The following is a 21,587-nucleotide window of genomic DNA, read 5'->3' as shown; positions in this document are numbered from 1 at the left end:
CCAAGAGTCCTTGACTTGATATAGTCCCCAAATCAGACATGTGAGGTCGGGTAATTAAGTTCGAGAACATGTTGCAATGATGTTGCTGACCTTTTTTTTATATCAGAGGGATTATTCATTATGAATTTGAATCAACTGGAAAAACATTTAACCAAGTTTACTATTAGGAAGTGCTGAAAAGGCTGCATGAAAAAGTTAGACAACCTGAACTTTTCGCCAACAGTTCATGGCTCTTGCATCACGACAATGCAGCAGCTCACATGGCACTGCCTGTGAGAAAGTTTTTAGCCAGTAAACAAATAACTGTATTGGAACACCCTCCCTACTCACCCGGTCTGGCCCCCAATGACTTCTTTCCTTATCCGAAGATAAAGGAAATATTGAAAGGAAGACATTTTGATGACATTCAGGACATCAAGGGTAATATGACGACAGCTCTGATGGCCATTCCAGAAAAAGAGTTCCAAAATTGCTTTGACGGGTGGACTAGGCACTGGCGTCGGTGCATAGCTTCCCACGGGGAGTACTTCAAAGGTGACCGTAGTGATACTCAGCAATGAGGTATGTAGCACTTTTTCTAGAATGAGTTTGTGAACTTATTTGTCTGACCTAATATCAAATACGATTTTCTCTAGTCTTTGTACCATTGCAGATTGCTGTGCTCTTAACTTTAACCACCAGCAAACGAATCCATGTGAAAATATTAGAAATGTTTAGAAAGAGAAGAATGGAAATAGAGGCAAAGACAATGAGAGAAGGGGAATATAATCTCTTTGGGAGGTGGGGGGAGTGAGTGGGTGTCGGGAGATGGATACAATTTACTAGGAAATCTTAAAGAGGATTAATTTTGTTTTAGACAGACTTTTCTAAAATAAAAAGAAATTTGAAATTAAAAATTCAAATATCACATCCCTTTGCATTTAAAAGAAAGAGTAAAATGAAATTTTGTAACACTAAGAACCATAAAGGAGAAAGGACGACAGTACAGGAACTTTCATTTTTAGGATGGAAGCCACTGCCGAGACGTTCATCTTAATCGTCCGTGAACCAACTGGAGTATCTGCAGAGGGAGCTTGTGGGTGTTCGGTATCAGTGTTGGGCGACAATGACCGGAAGTGGACTCCTTGTATGAGATGCTTTATAACAACCAGGCTCATTCATTATAAAGCCACATGGGAGGGGTTTACTAATAGACTATATATTAAATATAAATTTTCCTCACATATAGCTGCTAATCTAATAAGATTTTAAACAGTAGCTAGGTAAGCTAAAAGCAATTTCTGGCATACTTTCTTGCACAGCATAATGGCTATTTATATGACACAATATCACTGTTCTTCCTCACATCCTCACACTCCACCAAAACAGTTTATTTTTGGTGGTGATGGGAGCAGAGAGGGGACAAAATAATTTAAATCTGGTATTTTGTTTAACATGTGGAATTAATTTTATAATAGGAGTTAACCTTGGGGAACATTATTTGTTTTAATTTTGTATTCAGGATGCTGCATGTGGGCTTTTTAGAAAAACAAAATGGGCAACAGTAGTCATTACTAAATTCATTTTTCTAAAAGCTAGTGACTCGCCCAGAATAGCTAGGAAAAAGGGTTATGGCTTAGAATACAAAGACCAAAGTTCTTCCAAAGTTTAAAGCAATTAGAAAATAGCTTAAGACAAGAGTTCATCACCACCAAACCAGTATTACAAGAAATGTTAAAGGGACTTCTTTAAGAAAAAGAAGGAAAAAGGATAAAAAATATGCATAATAAAGTAGCAATAATTACATATTTATTAGTAGTTACTTCCAATGTAAACGGATTAAACACTCCAATCAAAAGACAGGGTGGCTGAATGGATAAGAAAGCAAAACCCATACATATGCTGCCTACAAGAGACTCACAGACGAAAGACACACAGAGACTGAAAGCAAAGGGATGGAAAAAGGTATTTCATACAAATGGAAATGAAAAAAAAAGCTGGGATAGCAATACTTACAGCAGACAAAATAAACTTGAAAACAAAGAACAAGGGACCCAGCAATTCCACTTCTGGATATTTATCCAAAGAAACCCAAACACTGATTTGAAAAGACATATTCACACTTATGTTCACTGCAGCATTATTTACAAGATATGGAAGGAACCTTAGTGTCCATCTATCAATGAATGGATAAAGAAGATGTGGTACATATACATAATGGAATATTACTCAGGCATAAAAACAGTGAAATTTTGCCCTTTGCAATAATGTGGATGAATCAAGAGGGTATTATGCTAAGTGAAATAAGTCAAAGACAAATACCATATGATCTCAGTTATATGTGGGTCTAAAACTGAAATACATGAACAAACAAAACAGAAACAAACTCACAGATAAAGAGAATAAAATGATGGTAGCCAGATGGGAGGGAGGTTGGGGGTCTGGGCGAAAAAGGTGAAGGGATTGAAAAGTACAAATTGATAGCTACAAAATAGTCAGGGGGATGTAAAGTACAGCATAGAGAATATAGGCAATAACATTGTAATAACTATGTATGGTGCCAGGTGGGTACTAGACTTATTGGGGGGATCACTTTGTAAGTTATATACACAGAGTGCCAAAAAATGTATACACACTTTAAGAGAGGAAAAAAAACTGTTAAAATTGTAATACTCAATATATACTGGTAACAAAAGATGAATACAAGTCACGTTTGACTTCTGCAATTCCAATAGGTGCTCAAAGTGGTTACCATCAGTGTCCAGACATTTCTGATTACGGCGAACTACTGCTTGAGCAACGTTGACCAAAGTGTCCACTTGTATACATTTTTTGTCACCCCTGTGGAATCCCTAGTATGCGTAACCACTATGCTATGCACCTGAAACTAATATTATATTGATGTCAATTGTAATTGAAAAAAACAACACACCTACATTATAAGCAACCAATATACACATAAGCTGGGAAAATATATATAATTTTGAAAATCATATCACAAACGTGTAATTCTCCCAACATTTAAAGAGCCACAAGAAATTTTAAGGAAATTACCAATAACCCAAGAGAAAATTGAGCAAAGGATACATAAACTAAAAATTGTCAGACAATAATACGCAAATAGTTGAGAAAGATTAGAAAGATGAAAATATATTTAGTTTCACTCCTAACAGAAATACAAATTTAAACTACGGGAAGATAAGGGTAAAAAAAAGGAAAAGCTTAAGACACTCAAAAATTTGTATCAGTAGAGCAGAGCTCAAGGTCCAGTGCTCATTATTCTGCTGTGTCTCCCCAATTTCCCTAAGGCCATACCTAAAGGAATGTAACTCTAGATCTTCAAATTACACGTGTCTAAATCAGTCAAAGTTGTTCACATTTTGGAGGCACCATTGACATGAATAATGTAATGGTTCCCTCCTCTCTTCCTCCTCCCCTTCCTCATCTAAAACACAAGGTGTAGTCCATTGCTTTGGGAACAGACATTGCATTGGGTGTAGGGAAAACAGAGTTTCTAGTCCGGCTGCCTCCCCGGCGCACCGGCAGCAAGGACTCGGTGGCCTGCTGGTCACGTGAGATGGAATGTTGAGCAGGCGCTGTCCATCCTGAAGATGCGGCTGTTTGTATATACGCTTATGTAAGCAGTTGGGCTGTGAGCCACTATTGCCTTAGCATGGTGTAAGAAGAGCTGGGCCGTTACACGAGGCTGGCTGTTTGCTGTGCCCATAGAGCTAGTGAATACAGCATGCCTACTCTGCCTTCGGCTCCACGCATCTTCTTCCAGCTCCCAGAGTCGCGGAAAACTTATGTACGGGGCCACCACCCACTCGGACACTGGGTCAGAACGATAAAACCACCACTCATGGACAATTTTTCAGTTGTATGAATTCTAATTTCAAATGATCATAATTTTGTGAAGGTAGTCATAAATCTGGCGTAATTTTCAAATTTTATAGAGGACAGCCCACCAATTATTTCAATCTTGTCCCTGTCCTGAATCTTATCATTTGCATTTTTTTCACTGCTACTAAGGTAAACCATTTATCCTTGAACACATTCTGATTATCATCCTCTTGACTCTACCACTGAGCTAGAACATTTCAAAGAAAAATGTACCGATTCTGCAATGCAAGTGGCAGTCAGCTGCTACTAAATGCCTACCGCATTGGGATGTCCCAATGTGAGTCAGATGCTGTCTGAAATAGGCGTGAAAAATGAACACGTAAATGCAACAGGACAGCAACAGCTACCAACTCTGAGAAGGCAGACGGCATCCAGACACAGCGAGGCGGTGCTGCTCACGGCCACGGCTCTCCCTCTGCCCTTCTGAGCTCTGCAGAGCTCCTCAGTGCTCTGTGCAGGAGATTCCATTTGCCTTTTCTCCTCCACCCCAACTGTTGCCCTTGGGTCTGCAGTTAGACCTCCAAGCCTCCACAGATTATTCTTATGGCTATCCTTTCACCATTGCAAGGTCAAACTCCTTTACGAGATTCTTTCACCATTCCAATTTCCCAGCCACAAAACAATACAGCAGGTGGTAAGGAAAGCTCTGTATTACCTGAAGCCCTACTTCCCTTTCTCCCAGAACCACTGACAGCCACATGCAAACCATAATACTCAGGGCCTCTGCAGCACATGGAGGCTCACACAGGCTTTAGTGCCCTACCAGCTGATATAATAGCCTTCATTTGTCATCCTTCATCATCACCCCATGCTGGTTTCTTTGCTTATCCATCCTGTAAAACCATCTGTGCCTTCTCCTCCTTCCCCCAACTCCAAGTCAAGCATCCCCGTAACAAAACCACTCAGCCTTTTCTATTGGCCTCTTTGGGGCAAGCTCCTTCAACTGCTTGAAAGGAGGTATTCTCCATCCACTTGCCTTAACTCCCAGGTGCCACGCCCCTGAAGACAGTGCTTCCTTCACAGCCATGAAAAGAAAGCCGCTAGCTTTGCCAGGTCTCCCTGCCACGGGGCTGAGAAGACAGGAGGGACAACGTGTTCTTGGGTCCTGCTGCTGCTTCCAGATTATCTGTTCACCCTTACACACTGTGAGGCCATGCTCCCTAACGAAACCGTGTTGTGTCTCCATGACACTGCTGCATGCTCACTTCTTGAGCTCAACTCTCAAGAAGTGTTTATAGTTGTTTCTTTGAAGGGAGAGTTCCACAGCTAGTTGGCTTCTCCTCTTGTTCTTCAGATCTACTAGCTATTTTGTCCTAGTCTTCTCTGTGGGCTAATCTTATTCTGCTGCCTTTTGTATGTTGTATTCTCTAGGGCTCTGTATTGTACCTCTTTTCTTTTTAATAAAATCTCCTACAATAATTGCATCTGTCTGTGCCCAAGGTTTCAACTATCATGCACTATGTGCCACTGGCTACCCAATCTTTCTCTAGCTTACACCTCCTTTCTGAGTTCCACATTCATATAACCTAACCTACTACATCTACTATAGGTTCTCCCACAGAACACTTTCAAAATGGAAGTCACTGTCTTCCTTTCCCTTTGCCCCCAGTGACTAGTATCTCCTTGCTAGGCAGGAGCATCTGCAAAGAGCCAACTGTGCAAGTCAGACTTTTGAGGATTCATCCCAAATTCCTTCCTTTCCCTTAATCCTCAGTCCAAATCTTGGGGCAGGCTCTAAACTCTCATGCAATACCCTTGGTGTGTGTGTATGTGTGCTGTATAATAAAACAGATAGTTATACCATTAGAGAGAAAGTTCAAGGACAATATGAAGGTCATAATTATTCTGGGCAAATTACAGACTGAGGAATAGTATTTGAAAGCTTCCTTCTTATGATTGTGAATTCCTGCTAGAATTTAAACCCCACATAGTAGGAACTTTTATCTTTCTTGTCTACCACTGGATCTAAAGTGCCTGAGTCAAAGATGGTGCTCAATAAACATTTACTGAATAAACTTATCAAAAGGTCATAGGCAATATAAAAAGCATCGGCAAGAAAAATACCAATAATCAATAAGAACACAACAAAGGATAAGAAACTGGAAAAAAAAAAGAATGAAAAGGGTTTGCAGCACAAAGAATGAAATAACCTCTGCAAGGTAAGAATTACAAAACTTGCCCTGAGAATTCATTAAGAAATAAGTATTGAATGCCTATTATGTAAGCACTATGAGAGGGGGTTGAAATCCACATATAAAGACGTGAAAGAAAAAACAGAAGCCATCCAAAGTGAACACAAAAGCGCTATAGAGACACTTTTTATGGATAACGTTTAACAGTTCTTATTTTGAGTTGGGATGGTGTTTTAGAAGGCCTATGTATGTGTCAAAGCATTAAACTGTATACTTAAAATGGACGCATTTTATTGTATGTAAATTATTCCTTAATAGATTGACTTTTAAAGAAAATTAAAAAAAATAGTATAGGAGTTATATTACATTTGCCCACTTAACAAAAACAAAAGAGAAAAAAAGGGAAAAACACAGAACAAAGACTGCAATGCCAGAGAATAATTATGTATAGCTGAAGGAAGGAAAAATTAACAGTTTTATAGAAACCAGAATAGAGGACAAACTAGAAAATCAAATCTAAAACAGAAAAATTAAATGAGTCGATGAAAAATGTTAAAAAAATTAAACTTCAGAACAAGCAAAGGGATATAACCTATCAATAATAAATGTGAACAAACTGAACAAAGTAGGTAATTAAAGTTAAAATGGAAGAAAATGTCTCAGAAGTGATTATAAAAAATTGAGAGGACTCAGTGAGATGTAACAACTGGAGGATAGTGCCAAGATATTTACTTATAAAACCCTGAACTCCAAGGCCAGAGACAAAAATACTTTAAGAAAGGATAAAGAAGGAACTTTAAGTAGATAACACTGAATGGAATATAGGTAATTATGCCCTCAGATTTCTATTTTCAAAATCCACAAAGAAAAGGGTGGCTTTCCACAGTCATGTGTAGTGCTTTCTTCAGGGTCAGAGGGATAGCAATATCTATGATTTATGGCACAGGTAGCATGCACAGGGTGTTGTGCTAAGTATTAGATTTACATTACCTCGTTTAATCCTCACAAACGATGACCCAGAGATATTTAAAACATGTAAGCCAAGACCACATCCAGTAAGTGGCAGAGCTAGCTTCTGAACCCAGCTGACGACAGAGTCTGTGGTTTTTAACTCCAAGCTGTGCCTCTTCCAGAAGTTGATAAACTCTATCCAATCTTTGGTAAGTACTTGGTATAAACCATGTTGTTATTCATTTAAAAAGGCATTAAAAAAGTTGTCTCTGGCATCACAAAGCTTAGAAAGATCACCTTATTCCTGAACACTGCTTCAAGTGTTTCTACAAATAGTTCAGCAGCCAAGCATGTCTTAAGAAAAGACAAGTGGCTGAGAGCTTTATGAGGGAAAGAGCTATTGACATAAGCAGTAGGAGTAAGTGAAACACCTGAGTTTAATTGTTTTAAAAGGAGGACAGTGACCAGTGAGAAGGGTGTGTAGTGAGGAGGTGAAGTTACTCTCAGAAGACCCACTTTGGAGACCAAAGCTTCTCAGCTTGCGGGCAGCTGTAAGTAAAAACTACTACACTAACTTCCCTGTTCAGAACTCCCACACGGTTTTCCATTGCTTTCACAATAGGGCCGGGTGCCTCAGCCCAGTTTCCTCCTGCTTATTACTCCCACTCCATCACGCACCAGTTCCAACACGACCACCCACGCCAGCCATGTGGGAAGACCCGTAGTTCCCTCAGTTCTTTCTTCTTCAGTCCTCCTTCTCCTTCACGCCACGGAGCGACCTGGACTTCCGGGCTAACTCCTACCTATCCTTACAGACCGAACCCACTTAGAAACAAACATGGCAAAAGATACTGTCAACATGTAAACAGCATATATAAATTGAGCAGAAAGACAGCAAGACCACAGTCAGTAAATGGGCAGGAGGCATGAAACAACTCACAAGCGAGCATAAACAGCGACTCAGTTTAGAAAGACGGACAGCTCTAGATATGAGCGGTCAGCCTCAGTCATGATTAAAGAAATGCACATTTAAACAAGGTACAATTTTCTGTCCATAAAATTAGCAGTTTTTTTTTTTAAAGCAAAGGGCATGTTGGTGGAAGTATGAACTGGTACTTCTTTTGGGAAAACAGCATAATAACGGGTAATGGGTAATAATGATCATAACCTTTTATCCAGCAATTTGACTTTTTGTGATTCTACAGAAATAACCTCAACTATGTGCAAAAATATATACAGAAAGATGGTCATTTTGGAATTATTTATAAGCATTAAAAACAACCTAAATGTTCAACAAGGGAGAAGTGGCCACATAGATAATGATGTTATATAGCTTTTAAAATAGATGTTTCAAAACCACTGAGCGTCACAGGAACAAAAGCCGAGTGACAGAGAGCTGTGAGGAGAAAGCATTCCTGTCCCTCAGACACCTCACTCCTGCCCTTTAGTTCTTCTCTCTCGATACAGTCAGTTAGCAGCTTCGAGTGTAGCCTCCCAGAGACATTGGATTCCTATTAAAACCTCTAGGTGTGTATTTTTTACTTCACAAGTGGTACCATTCTAAACACACTGTGCACATTTTTCAACTAAAAAATACCTCAGTGATCATTTCATACTGATACAAATGGGACTCACAAATGGTTGGAGAGTATTCCACTGCACCGAAGAATGGTCAGGCATTTAGTCAGTCCTTTATTAATGAAGATTTACACTGTTTCCGGTCTTGCTATTACTAACAGTGCTGTAATCAATATCCTCGTTTACTACAGCAGGACATGCATGTGTATCAGTGGGATCAGTTCTTAGAAATGGAATTGGTAGGACAAATGCTATGTATATTTATAGTTTGGATAAAATACTCACAAAATTCTTTGTAGGGGTACCAGTGTGTGCGCCCACCAGCAATGTGTAAGGGCTGTTTCCCAACCCCTCTGCCAACACGATGTGTCTTCTACCTTTCTGGTCGTCACTAACCTAACAGGTGAAAAACAGCATCTCATTTTACTTTTAATCACATTTTTCTTATTATCAATGCTACTGACCACCTTTTCACAAGTTTAAAGCCACTTGTATTTCTGTTTGTATCCTCTGTCTTTTCTTAATTCAGCGATTTGTCCTTTGGACTGATTTGTAAGACATGTCTGTAAAAACGTGTCTAAGAAGCTGGCTCTCTTTGAGGAGTTGCAATATTCTCCTGGTTTGTCGTTTGGCTTTATTTATGATGTCTGTGTATTTTTGTCATGTATAAATGTTCAGATTTTATGTAGTCAAGTGTATCAATTTTTATGTTATAGTTCCTGTGTTACACAGCATACATACAAGACGTCTGTACTGTGAGATCACAAAAAACATTCACATATGTATTACTGAGAACTTTTATGGTTTATCTTTTTATGTTTAACTCTTTGATCTTTCTGAAATTTATTTTAGTGAAAGGTGTTTAGTATGACTCAAACCTCACCCTCTAATGTTATAATTTTATATTCAGGATGATCTCAAGTATGGAAAATATATGTACAGAAAATCTCCAAGGAAATGTAACAGCATGTTAACAATATTACTTTTGATTACTGAAGTTTATGCTTTTTAAATTACTGCAATTATCATTATTTCTTAATAATTTCCTAGGGATATAATGAAGTCAGTAATATACCACAATAAAGAAAAATCAGCAAGAGACAAGGTTCAATTTGTGGGAGAAGAGATTAGGGAAGGAAATATACTTTGATAAATACATATAGCCAGGAGAGATATATGATAGGGAATTAAACTTAAGTAGTGCCATGGGAAAGAGGAAGGAAGGATCAAGAAGTTTTTAGTAGATAAAAACAATAGGTTCTAAAAGTTTATTTTTAGACAGGTTATTTTGATGCTACCGATAGGGCAACAAAGTAGATAAGTCCAGTGGGCGACCAGAAATATGGTTTCGAATCTCAGGTGAGAAGGTCCAGGCTGGCAATAAACTTGAAAGTCATTGACAAGGAAGAGTGAGGGACGCCAAGCTGTGGGGAAGCAGCAAAATGAAAGGAGAAGCCAGGCTTGGACAGAGCCCTGGAGAAATAATACCAATATTTAAGAGCAGACAGAGGGGTCAGAGTAGAGGCAGGCAAGACAAGAGACAAGAAGGCAAACTTTATAAGCAGAAGGTGGATAAAATATCACCTGTCCTGGAAAGGGAACACAAGGCTGAAAAGAGCCCCAGTGAATTGAGCAGTTAGGCTGTCACTAGGAACTTAACGCAAGAACAACAGCAGCATATACTATCGACAACAATGTAGTAAATGTATGGAGAAAAAAACCGAACATTGTGGAAATACACTCAAATAATAATTGGGCCCAGGAAAACGTTCACTACATAATAAGAAAATATTTTAAAAATAAAATCTTGGGGATGTAGTTAGTCATACTTAGATGACATACAAAGTCATACTTACGTAGCCTTATTAGTAATGAAATAAAAGCAGAGTTTAATAATTGAAGAACTTTTAACATTTTAGAATGGCAAAATAATATCCCATGACATACAGGAAACAAGGTATTTAAAAAATGTGTTGAAAAATTAAAAACGAAAAGATATCAGTGGAATCAGCTAAGGTAACTGAGTTTATTCTTTTATGTTATGGCTTCCGGGTCATGTCAGAAAACAAAATTATGAGGAGAACAAACATGAGGAGGACTGGCTGTTAGAGAAGAGGGCGTAAAACCATCAGCTCAGAAGTGGAGAGCATGAGCAGGCTCGAGATGCCTGGCGATGAGAAGGGTAATATCCACTAGGGTGATAGCAGTTCGCAAAACTGGGCTATTTTTCTCTAGCTGTTGCCTAGGTGCAGTTATGAAAAGTAGTTTACAGAAGTCTGAGTGAATCCACAGTTGCAGTTTTGACAGATGAGTGCAACAGAAGGGAGACAGACAAGCTTTCCAGGCCTCAAAGGCGGCAGTGCCAGGAATTTCTTGTCCTCTGGTAACCGACTTCAGAAACGCTATTCCCCTGCGCAGCCCCCTCTGTGGGCTTCAAGTCCTACGCTAAATGTTCAGTAATAAGCAATCAAAAAAATTATGGTAAATTAATGGACTATCTCTATTAAAATAATATATGAAAATTATGTACAAACAAGAAAAAGTATATTCAAAATACCGTGACCTAAGAAACAATTCTATATAACTGCAGATTTTAGCTAAGGGTCTATGGGGATTTTTTTAAAGTAACAGTCTCATAAAATACACACACACACACACACACTAACAACAGAAAGAAAGGCACCTGCATACTGTAGAAGATGCTCCCCTCAGGCTCTAGAGGAAAATTCAGGAACACTTCTGTACAGGATTCCTTTCTGGTGCTTAAAAACATTTAAGGTCTTTAACTTATAATTCATCAAAATTAAACTTCTAATTATAACTTGGATCTAGCCTCAGAGCCACTGACATTTTGTTGCAAACAAGATTTTTCAAAGTGTAAACCAATTTATCAAAGTAAAGGCCACGTGTAAAACGTGTCTAGCGCTTCTGCAGTCCGCATACAGATCAGCAGTGGTGAGGCCCTGGCTTCTCGCTCATTTGGTTTTAAACATGGCTATTTAGACAGCGCGCAACCCTGCAGGCTGGACTGTGAGGGCGGGTGGCTGTGGCGAAGCTCCATAGTCCCGTCCGCACATATTCCTGGACTGAAAGAGGAACGCGTTCTTCATTTGTGGAGTCCTGCAAACTACTCTTGTGAGGGGAAAACAAAGAGCACACTCAAGTACTAACTGTTCTCATGTCCACACAGCCTCTTCTTAGGGATTGGCCAAATTTCTTTTAAAAGCATCACCGTGACATAAAGGCTCTGTGCACAGTGATGGAATTTCCTGGTTTCTTTCCACCCCCACCCCGCAACCTACCAGAAATGAGCTTTACCTAGTATCAAGAAAACTAGTTCAAGCTTTCATCATGTAATAAGGATTAAAATTAAAAGTTGCATTACAGAATATAATTCTTTAAATTTTATTTTAAAATTATAGTATGAACTGGCCAATGTAAAACGTGACCTTTAAATGATTTAAATTTTATGGAGAATATCTATCTACCTATCAATTAATTCTGGATTTCCTACCTTACGAGAGTAAATAAAGTACGAACAATGGAAATTCCTCTTGGTCATTAAATTCAAATTTCTTCATTAAAATTTCCTATCAGTGCTGCTTAAAAGGAGCCAAATAAAATGCCTTTTGTTTTGTTTCCTGCCATTAGTAACCAGCAAAAATAAACGAGCAGGAAAGGAAAGGACAGGGGACACAGATAAGTCACCTACCTTGTGGTCAACACATTTGGAAGGATAATTCACATAGCAGAAAAAAAAATACAGAGCAATTCTCTTTCCCCCTTCCTAGAATTTATGAATAGCAGAATATTTTTTGGTTATTCAGAAGAAAAAAAAATCTACATAAAAATACTTCAGATACATAGTAACCTCACTCATCCACAGGAAGATTAGAAAACAGCAGGTAAATAAAAAAGGCTGCAGGGTCTGGAACTCACAACTGCAGAGTTTGGTCAAAATCTTGGTGAGCTTCCCTTGAGAATCCTGGCTTGAAAGGACACGGGACAAGCTGGGTCGCTATTTCCTCAACGCCTGAACACTTGATTAATGGGGGGTGGGGGCGGGCCAAGGGAGCCCATGAGCTAACTTACTTTGCCTACTTGGAATGAAAGGATTCTGAACTCTGTCTGTAAATTTATGCAAATAAACACATTAATAAAAATGCTGGACTTATTGACAAAATCTGGTAGCCTCTTTAGAGGGCTTTAATTTTGCCTTTCATAGAGAAGAGGCATCTCTAAAGTTGTCAAATCAAAAATTCTTTGAATTTAAAAATGCAATTAACCTCTGTATCTCTGGGATGTCATAAGCAGCACAAAGCAGGGAATACCAGGCCCTACAATAAACGGAGGGTTGTTTTGCTCTGGATGCTGTATTGCCTTGAAACAAAGTTTGCTTGCTTGGCCATTCATAATACAAATAACTTGTTATTGTGTCTTGCGTCGAAGGTCAAAATGTTTCCATGTATTACATAATTTATTTCCATAACATCTCTATGAATCATCTAGTAGGTGTTTGGGTGTTAAGATTTAATTTTATTTTAAAGAACTTGAAAGGCTGAAGAAAACTGAGCAAACATTTACATTTACAAATTCTGTTACTGTATACCATACTACTTTTCCATATTAACACCGACTAAATAATATTAGAACAACTCTTGCCATTTATCTGCCAAAACAAAAAAGTATACATGGTAGGTCAAATTGAAAATAAAAATGCTGTTTGAAAATCAAATCTGATGATTCATATAAACGTAACTCTCCTCATTCTGCCACAGGCCTGGCAGCAGAAGTCATCACCGTGGGCACAGGACATCTCTGTCTGCACTGAAGGAACCTGGGCATGGGCTGTCCCTGTAATCTTCCCTGTCTGTAGTCACTACACAGGTCTGTGCCGAGGCTGTCTGCTTCACTGGATGGCCTAGCTCTCGCACATTCTCCTGGGAAACAGATGGCTCTCAGAGGTGCTGGAACTTTCTGGATACTTAAGAACATGCCTTGGTTTGAAGACATGGAAAAGACAGGCAACTGAATGTGATTTCATTGGCAGGAACCAGGATACTTACACGAGCATAAAGAAGGGCAGGGACTGGATGCACTCTGTTGCTAATAAAACTCTTCACTGTATCTCACTGGATGTTTGCATTTCAAATTTGATATTCTTCTCACTGATTCGGTCAAGGTCCCAGCAACTGCTGCTCTTTGGAGACTGACCGTAACTGTGTAGATACAGGAGCTAACTGGCAAAATAGGAACGGTTTACTCACCACTACTTGTATTTCAGCACAGAACACCTCAGGGGTCAGAAATCTGCAATACACTTTCATTCTGAGTTGCATGAAACTTATATTGCTTGGCCTAAACCCAAGGCCGACTTTTCAATACACGTAAATGCTCAGAGCAAGAGGTATTTGGCTTCAGCACTGCTTGTAATTCCAATAAGCCCTGTCCAGAATCAACAAATGGCATGCTCACCATGGGTACTTAACAATCATTTTAATGTAAAAGAGCAGTGTAACTGAAACGAGTTCCATCTCCTGTAACTACCTAGCAAAATTTAAAAACTGTGCACCTTGCATTAAGAGGCACACAAGTGTGGTCAACTATTTACCAAAAAGAGAAGCCCTTGTCTCTCAGCCCATGTTCCACACACTGAGGTTCAGTCAGAAAGCTCTCCTCACTGCACTCTTCTGCAAACATGTTTCCTAGAAACATGCATATGATCAACAATGGCTGGTAGAAAATGGGTGATCTGGCATACGTGTGGAAAGCCTTCCAATGGCCTAGTGTGCTTTTTAGGAGCCGAAAGCAGGGGAAAATCCAGTATGACACGTGGATCAGTATTTCCGAACACGTGTTATGTGAAAACACTAGTATTCCCTCGGGAAGAGTTACAAAGAGTATTTGCAGTAAAGAACCCTGTAACGTGAGAAGACAAAGTTAGGCACCTACATTCATTCACAGAGCCTCTGCCCACTCCTCATAACACCAGTTACACTTTGGGAAATGCTGGTCTTCTATGTAGGCAGCTCCTTCATGGTGCAGAGGTTGGAGGCTGAAGTGTAGGTCCCAGATTTGTGGCAACAGTTCCCACAGGGAGGTCCTGCTCCTTCATTAAAGGCTATTTACAGAGCAGCATAACCAACCTCAACGCCTCCTCTCACAACCGCTAACAGATACAGAACGCTTACTACACACCAGGCACAGCTTTACTAGTCACTTCAGCTTTACCTCCTTTAACTCTAGCAACACAGCCTGAGAAGTGTCTTGGCTGTTCTTACATGTACCAGCTCCCATGAGTTATGGCAACATCTTCAACACATTCCCCACCTCGTCCTCCCAAAAGGTCCCCTACCATACAGATCCCTCAGCCAAGTCGAAAGTCAGATCATGGTAATGAAGGGCATCAGAACATCCCACCCCCAAATATGCCACTTTGGCATTTGGTGTTTTGAACTGAGGGCAATCGACAAACAGCAGATGCAGGAAGGGCTCTCTGTCATCTTCCTTTCTGCCTAAAAACAGGGCATAAATTCCCATGAGAAAGGGGTCCTTCCAGTACCAGGAAAAGGAGACCATTCTTGTCACTGGAGATGGAGAGTCTCTGCTGAGATAAGTCTGCACAAATCGATCATACTAAAACAACCCTTATCTTCCATTAATTTCCCCCATACAGTATTTCCTAGTCTGATTCCCACAGTATCCTGCCCCTAGACGCCCAAATCTCTTTCCTTCTCCTAGTCACTTCCCAATTTATCACCCTTTGTTAAAATGATATATAAGTTCCCAAGTCAAATGGAGTTGTCATTTTTATATAAAGCCCCCACCCCCGCCAGCCATACAAAAATATTAACATGATATGAAGTTCACATGCATTTTCTTCTGTTCATCTTTTGACAGTTTAACTCAAAGGCTCCAGGCACAGAACAGAAGGGGGGGGGCAAAGGGACCCCTCCCCTACAGCAGTCTGTGGTATTGCTCAGGGGCTGTGAGAAGACGCTGCCCCCTGGATGGAGCCTGTTCTGACCTGAGAACCCTTTATCAGGCTGGCAATCGACAGCTCTGTTCCCAGCTTCTTCCTTTCACCCCTTCACTGTCATGAACCATGTTACTCTGCTTAAAGAAGAGTGGTCAAAATTTGATTAATTTCAAGTCCTATTTCTTAAAACAGCCTGTACCAAATGTTTTCTATCATGTTTTAAAAAGACCAAACAACAAAATAAAAACTCTGATTGTTATCTAAGAAGACTACATTTAGTACTGCTTTATATTTGAAGTATTAGTTTTTGGGGACTCTTCACCATTATTTAAAAATATTCTTTGTAGTTTGTACCTGATATCCCTGAGATGTGGAGAAAATACTTTTGTGAGATGTACTTATTACTCAAAGAAAAACCACTGGCTCCTTCATTCATTCTTTCATCCATTCAGCCACCAGATACTGTCAGGTACTAAAGATATAAATGGAAACAGGCCAGAGCTTTACAAAGCTCCTCCAGTCGGGGACACAGTACAGATTATTGTACATTACAACAGGAGGATACATGCAGTGCAGAAGAAGGAGGGAGTAACTCAGCCTGGGGTTTGGGAAGTCTTTTGGGGAGGCTGACATCTTTGAAGCAAGAATAGAACTGTACAGAGTGAAGAAGCCATTCTGCAAAGGAAGGCCAATGCTAACTTTAGAATTCAAACTCCTGTATTTTTGTATGACTGGGAAAATGTCTGGGAAAGGAGTGAGAAAAATAGGGAATAAGGAATACAAAATTTTGGAAGGAGAAAAGAGGGAAAGAAAAAGACTACTTTAAAAAAATAATATGAGGCTTTTGGTATGGGATGTAATTATCTGGTAATATTTAGTTGCTAGATTAAGGGAGAAGGAAAATACTTTCTCAGTCAAGTTGTAGTTTCAGTATTCCAGCTCAGAAGCAAAATTCAGTTCCTAGAAACAGAACACATCCAGCTCCTGTGCCCCACCGCTCCGTGACAGCCCCGCCCCAGGCCACCTTCCGCTCTGCGGGCTGCTGTTTCACAGACGCACCTTGTTTCTAGCATTGCCACTTCCGTCCTCGTACTGTCTACGCCAGGATTTACACACAGGTCTCCCAGGCTCTTCCGCTTTTCAAGCCGGGAAGCTGGACCCTGCTCATGTGCACTCCCCTCCAGGCCACACTACAATGTGCACATAGCAGGGACTCTGCAACTACTTTTGAATTGAAAATTTTTATTTAATGAGAAAATAAGGAAACAAAAACTCCCACAAAATTATGTGACCCAATGCAAGATTTCTATTCCAATAGGAATAAAAATTCAACTACATTTAGCCAGAACTATACACATCAATACACTGATAGTCACTTTTTTTAACCTAACAAGCAATTTCAGATATTATTTTTATCTTTCACCTATTAACTACATGTTTGTATCTTTTCTTCACTATTCATGTAATAATATAATCATTACAGCAAATTATTAATATTAGACAGTTCTGGAAATAAGTTGCATATATCTCTAAGTACTAGCACACTACATTTCAACACTTGCTGTATTAGACACATAAGATATTTGAACACACAGTTGATCACCACAATTCTCTCCCGCAACAATATTAAGCTCATGGAGGTAAGGTACTTCTGAATACTTTCCACAGAAAAACAATCTGGTTGTGTTAGTCTTAAGAACACAGTTCAAAGCCTGTTCTTTTACCTGTGTCTAAGCTTTACTTGGTTACAAAGTAGTTTCATCAGAAAAACAGTGTTTACTGACTGACTACAACTGAAAAAGTTTGAAAACATAAAATGTTCTCACTACTTTTCAGATTACAAGCACATATACCGGCTTGGAAAAAGATAAAAACGTTATCAATATGTGAATGCTGGACTCTACCATTCTGAGGGAAAGTATGTCAACAAAACCGGAACCACTTGAGAAGAACAAAATATAGTAGACTATCTCCTGAGCAGAGAGGGAAAACCATTTTCCTATGCAGATATCCAGGTTTTAACAAACAAGAAGAGTGGTCTTGATAGTCAATAATGGCTCCGAGCTCAAATTATTTAAAAAATTAGCCTTAAAATTTTCTGAAACATGTCTTAATTTTTGACACAGGTGAAGTGGCTCATAGCGCCAACTAACCTTACAGAGTAAACCAATTTCGTTACCTGGGGGTTCCTTTCAAAAAAATTTATTTGAATGTCTCATCTGAAAGCTATGCTGTTTAAAACAGATGGCCTGTCATATGAGCCCCTTAAAAAAATCTCTGAGGTACAGAACTGCAAGCCCTCCAAGTCCTTAGGGGTCTCTAGCTCTTTCCATGGTAAACCCCTCAGCTGAAGGTGAAGCTTTTGTTTTCTCCTCAGTCTAGATCTTATCTGGGAATATAACTTTACATCCAGTTATAGGTTTTTACAAAACCTATCAAAACTTTGACTGAAACAAGTACTATTTATGGAAGATTGAAGAAAAGGCAAGCCTTCTACCTATTCCTCTGGATACCTGAACCCCGTGTGTGGGCTGCACCAGGGGACCTGCAATCTCTGTCTCTTCCAGAACTGCTTTCCTCACTGTGGGCTTATTCTTGCCGTAATTAGCCAACACTGTGAGATGCCAGAGGAAGCTGCCCTGTGAAACTGGTTGCAGTTATGCGGAGGATGTTGCCCTTCATACAAAGAACCACAGGAGAAATTTCTTAGGTTTTAGTACCAGGAAGAGTTATACCTCTAATCAACTGGCTGCTTTTTGCACAGGCTACTGGCAAGCTCAGAGTCAGACCTGAAGCTGTTCTCCTGATTGCCAAATATCCTATATTCTAAGAACTTGGTTCGCTAACCTCATTCCAGGTCTAATTTTGATTTTCCTATCCTTATTTTCCTGATTTTCTCACTTAAAACACAGGCACAATCCTGACTCACTGGTTAAAAACGTATTAAAATGAGTTGAGAACAAAAGCTTGTTTTCAGTTTATTTCAGATAAGATGGGGTTCCAAAATTTCATAAATTGAAAATTTGAAACAATAGCGCTAAAAGATGGTAAGGTTCCCAGGCCAGTTCCAGGAAATGTAATTTAACACAAGTAAAACGATAGTGCTAAAGAGAAGTTACTGTCATTCAAGATCAATTCTTAGGGTACTTCTGTATTTATGTTAAAAAAGAAATCGTTCTTATTAGAGGATTTGTGTGTAAAAAGACATATTGATTACCCAAACTCGCGTAGCCACAAGATACATAAGTTAAGTCAGCTAACAAATTCGTAGGCATTTAAATAAGAGAAAGTCCAAGGGCCTTGTAAATAATCCATATTTTATTCAGTCACGTTGGCTGACCTGCTCTTTTTTCCTTTCTTCATATAAACAAATAACTAACTGTAATTTAATTCAGTGAGAGTAGCAAAGTGAATAGATCTTTGATGAACAATAAAATGTTAATTTTATGATCCTATTTTCGTAAAGCTTCTACATGATATGAAGCAAATGCAAATTTTCACTCTGGGTCAATTCTTAGTATTTCCAGCAGAAGAAAACAAACCTATTTGAATACCTGAATTTTATAAGTAAATTCAACATTATTTCATATAGATAAACATAATGTCTTGGACATAGTTATTCACAGTCCTAGACTATGGCTTATATTTACTTGGCTCTCATTCAACATTTATTCATTTCAATTCTAACTAGTTAAATTTTCTTGACAATTTTTAGCTTCTAAAGGAAGAACTTGGTTTCTGTTAACCCTCTGAGCTACTTTTCAATGACTGACTTCACATTGGCCCAATCAGATTTAGGCCTCAGAAAACCATTCTGGCCACGTGAAAGATGCTTGGTAGAATGAAGACCTACAGGCAGAGATGTCAGTAGAAGGCTATTATAAAATCCAGACAAACAGTGACAAGGGCTAACCGAGGTGATCACTGTTGGGACACACAATTCCTCCTGGTAAGAGAAGTATGTGAGAGAGAATCTGCTGTGCAAGACGGAATGACTATGGGTAAAGCTGGGAGGAAAAGTGAGGTGATTTCCAGCTTGAGAGCTGAATATCCAACGACAGGGAACACAGGAGGGTCGAGTTTGCTGGGAGGGCTGGAATCGGGTTGGGGTAGATGCAGTGTTAGTTCAGACACACTTAATCTGGTAGCAAACCCAGAAACTGAAGGAAGCCCTTGGAAAGAAGGGTTTGCAGGTGAGGGGAAAGGACAGACCGAGTGGTGCATCATCAGAGCACACAAGGTTGAAGCCCCAATTGCTGAGTGCAACCGGGGAGAATGTGAGGTTGGGCTGTAAAATACGGGGCCTCCCACGCAGAGGAGGGAGCGTGTCAGCACGTGGGGAGGAGACCAGGAGATGTGGTGGCCTCCAGGTCAGGGAGGGAAGGAAGACGACGATCTTGCTGAAAGCTAAAAACATGCCAAATGGGACAAATACAAAAAACGGAACAGAATTTGGCAAGCCAGACTGTAGGAGACAGAGGAGTGAACAGAAGCGGACAAAGTGGAGAGTGGAGAACACATGGGCCGAGAGCAGGCTGTCGGGGTCATACGCCCAACTGCACAAATCACACTAAGGTGCAGGGTCCCAGGCTCTGTCCGAGCAATCATGTCTCCCCACGAATCTGCCTTTCTGTCCTATGAGGTTCCTTCAGCACAGGCCTCCAGCCACTATTCTCGGCACCCCACAGGGAAGAGGGTGCAGCCAGGGGACAGAACAAGCGCATGAGCAGACAGAAGCCCCGGAGGGAGGCCGTGACCACGGCCGGGAGGAGTTCTGCACCACACTTTGGCTTGTGGCTCAGGAACATTTCTCCCTGTGAGGGCCAATGGCCCACGAAGTAGCCTGGGGCCAAACGAGGCTCCGCACCGCAGACCTTCCTTGCGAAGGTCCCCTTCAGGGAACCCACCAGCTCTGCCAACGCTAGCCTTGCCTGTACCCCACTGCCGAAGCCCTCTCCTTGGGCACAGTGACCTTCCCATCTTTCTGCTCATCTGGATTATTTGTTTCCTTCCCTCTGATAAAACCCTGCTTTCTATCATTCCTTTCTTTCCGCTTACTGCTACTCTGCAGACATATTTCTCACAAACACGGCTCCTGCTCCTCCTCTGCTGATTTCTGGACTATGGCATGGACCTGAGATAACTGATCTTCGAGTTACAAAATGGCACCCTTTGTGATGCTGCCTTAGGACACACACACAACACAAAATACTTCTGACACCTAAAACGAAGTATCGGCTAGGAACAACATCTATTAAAATATCAACTATGAAATGACAGTTTTAACCCCTTTCTCCATCTTTAAAAACAGGTGAGCATGCCAAGGGGCTGAAAACGTGGGGAGGTGAGGATTCTACAGCCCAGACATCCTGGGGAAGGATTCGGGGCTCCACTTCTCCACAGGCAGGGCTACGCACTCAGGAGCCGTATTCAACGTGGGCTGTAGCTTTGTGAGCGAGGTCAGACAAGGAAGGAGCGGCCGGAAAAGCAAAATGATGACCAAGGAAGTTAAAACGACAGAGTCCAAAGTCTGACCTGCGCTTTGCAGCCCAGGGGCAGTGAGCACAGAAGAGCCACTGTGACCTGGCACAAGCCCTGGACAGCTTGTATGTGCCTATGAGGCAGGCATGAGACCTCACTCGTCTGTCTCGTGTAAAGAAGCCCCCCAAAGATAAAGAGCTATACCTTCCTGCGGAGCCAGGTGGAAGCAGAGCAGGCTACCTGCCCCAAGTCAACACAGAACACAGAAAGCGTTGGCATAAGATTCAGCTGCCAACCCAGGTGCTACACCAGCTTATGTTTTAGGTTTGCTGCTTTAATTCTATGAGCTGCAGCGTCTTCATCTGCAAAATGAAGAAAATTTAAAGTACCTGCTTCACAGAGCTTTTATGATAATTAAATGAGATAACACAAGGAAAGGCCTAACGTATGTCTGGCCCATGGGAAATGCTGAAGTGAAAAAAGTGAAGTGAAGTGAGCTATTATTATTGTATTTGTAAAATGGAGTAATACTACCTATTTCATAGTGATTCGATATTAAATAATATAATGCATACTAATTCGCA

At 40.3% G+C, this 21,587-nt stretch overlaps 1 protein-coding gene across 1 annotated transcript in view; it reads right to left on the bottom strand.

The window, feature by feature from the left end:
• Positions 1 to 21,587, bottom strand: part of LYRM4 (LYR motif containing 4) — a 141,618-nt gene that overhangs the window by 106,723 nt on the left and 13,308 nt on the right. The window lies entirely within an intron of this gene.

This window comes from Rhinolophus sinicus, chromosome 14, assembly GCF_057876585.1.
Source record: "Rhinolophus sinicus isolate RSI-liver-muscle chromosome 14, RSI-T2T, whole genome shotgun sequence".
Classification (NCBI taxonomy): domain Eukaryota; kingdom Metazoa; phylum Chordata; class Mammalia; order Chiroptera; family Rhinolophidae; genus Rhinolophus; species Rhinolophus sinicus.
The sequence above is the reverse complement of the archived record's forward strand: the minus strand, read 5'-3'. Positions and strand labels throughout refer to the sequence as shown.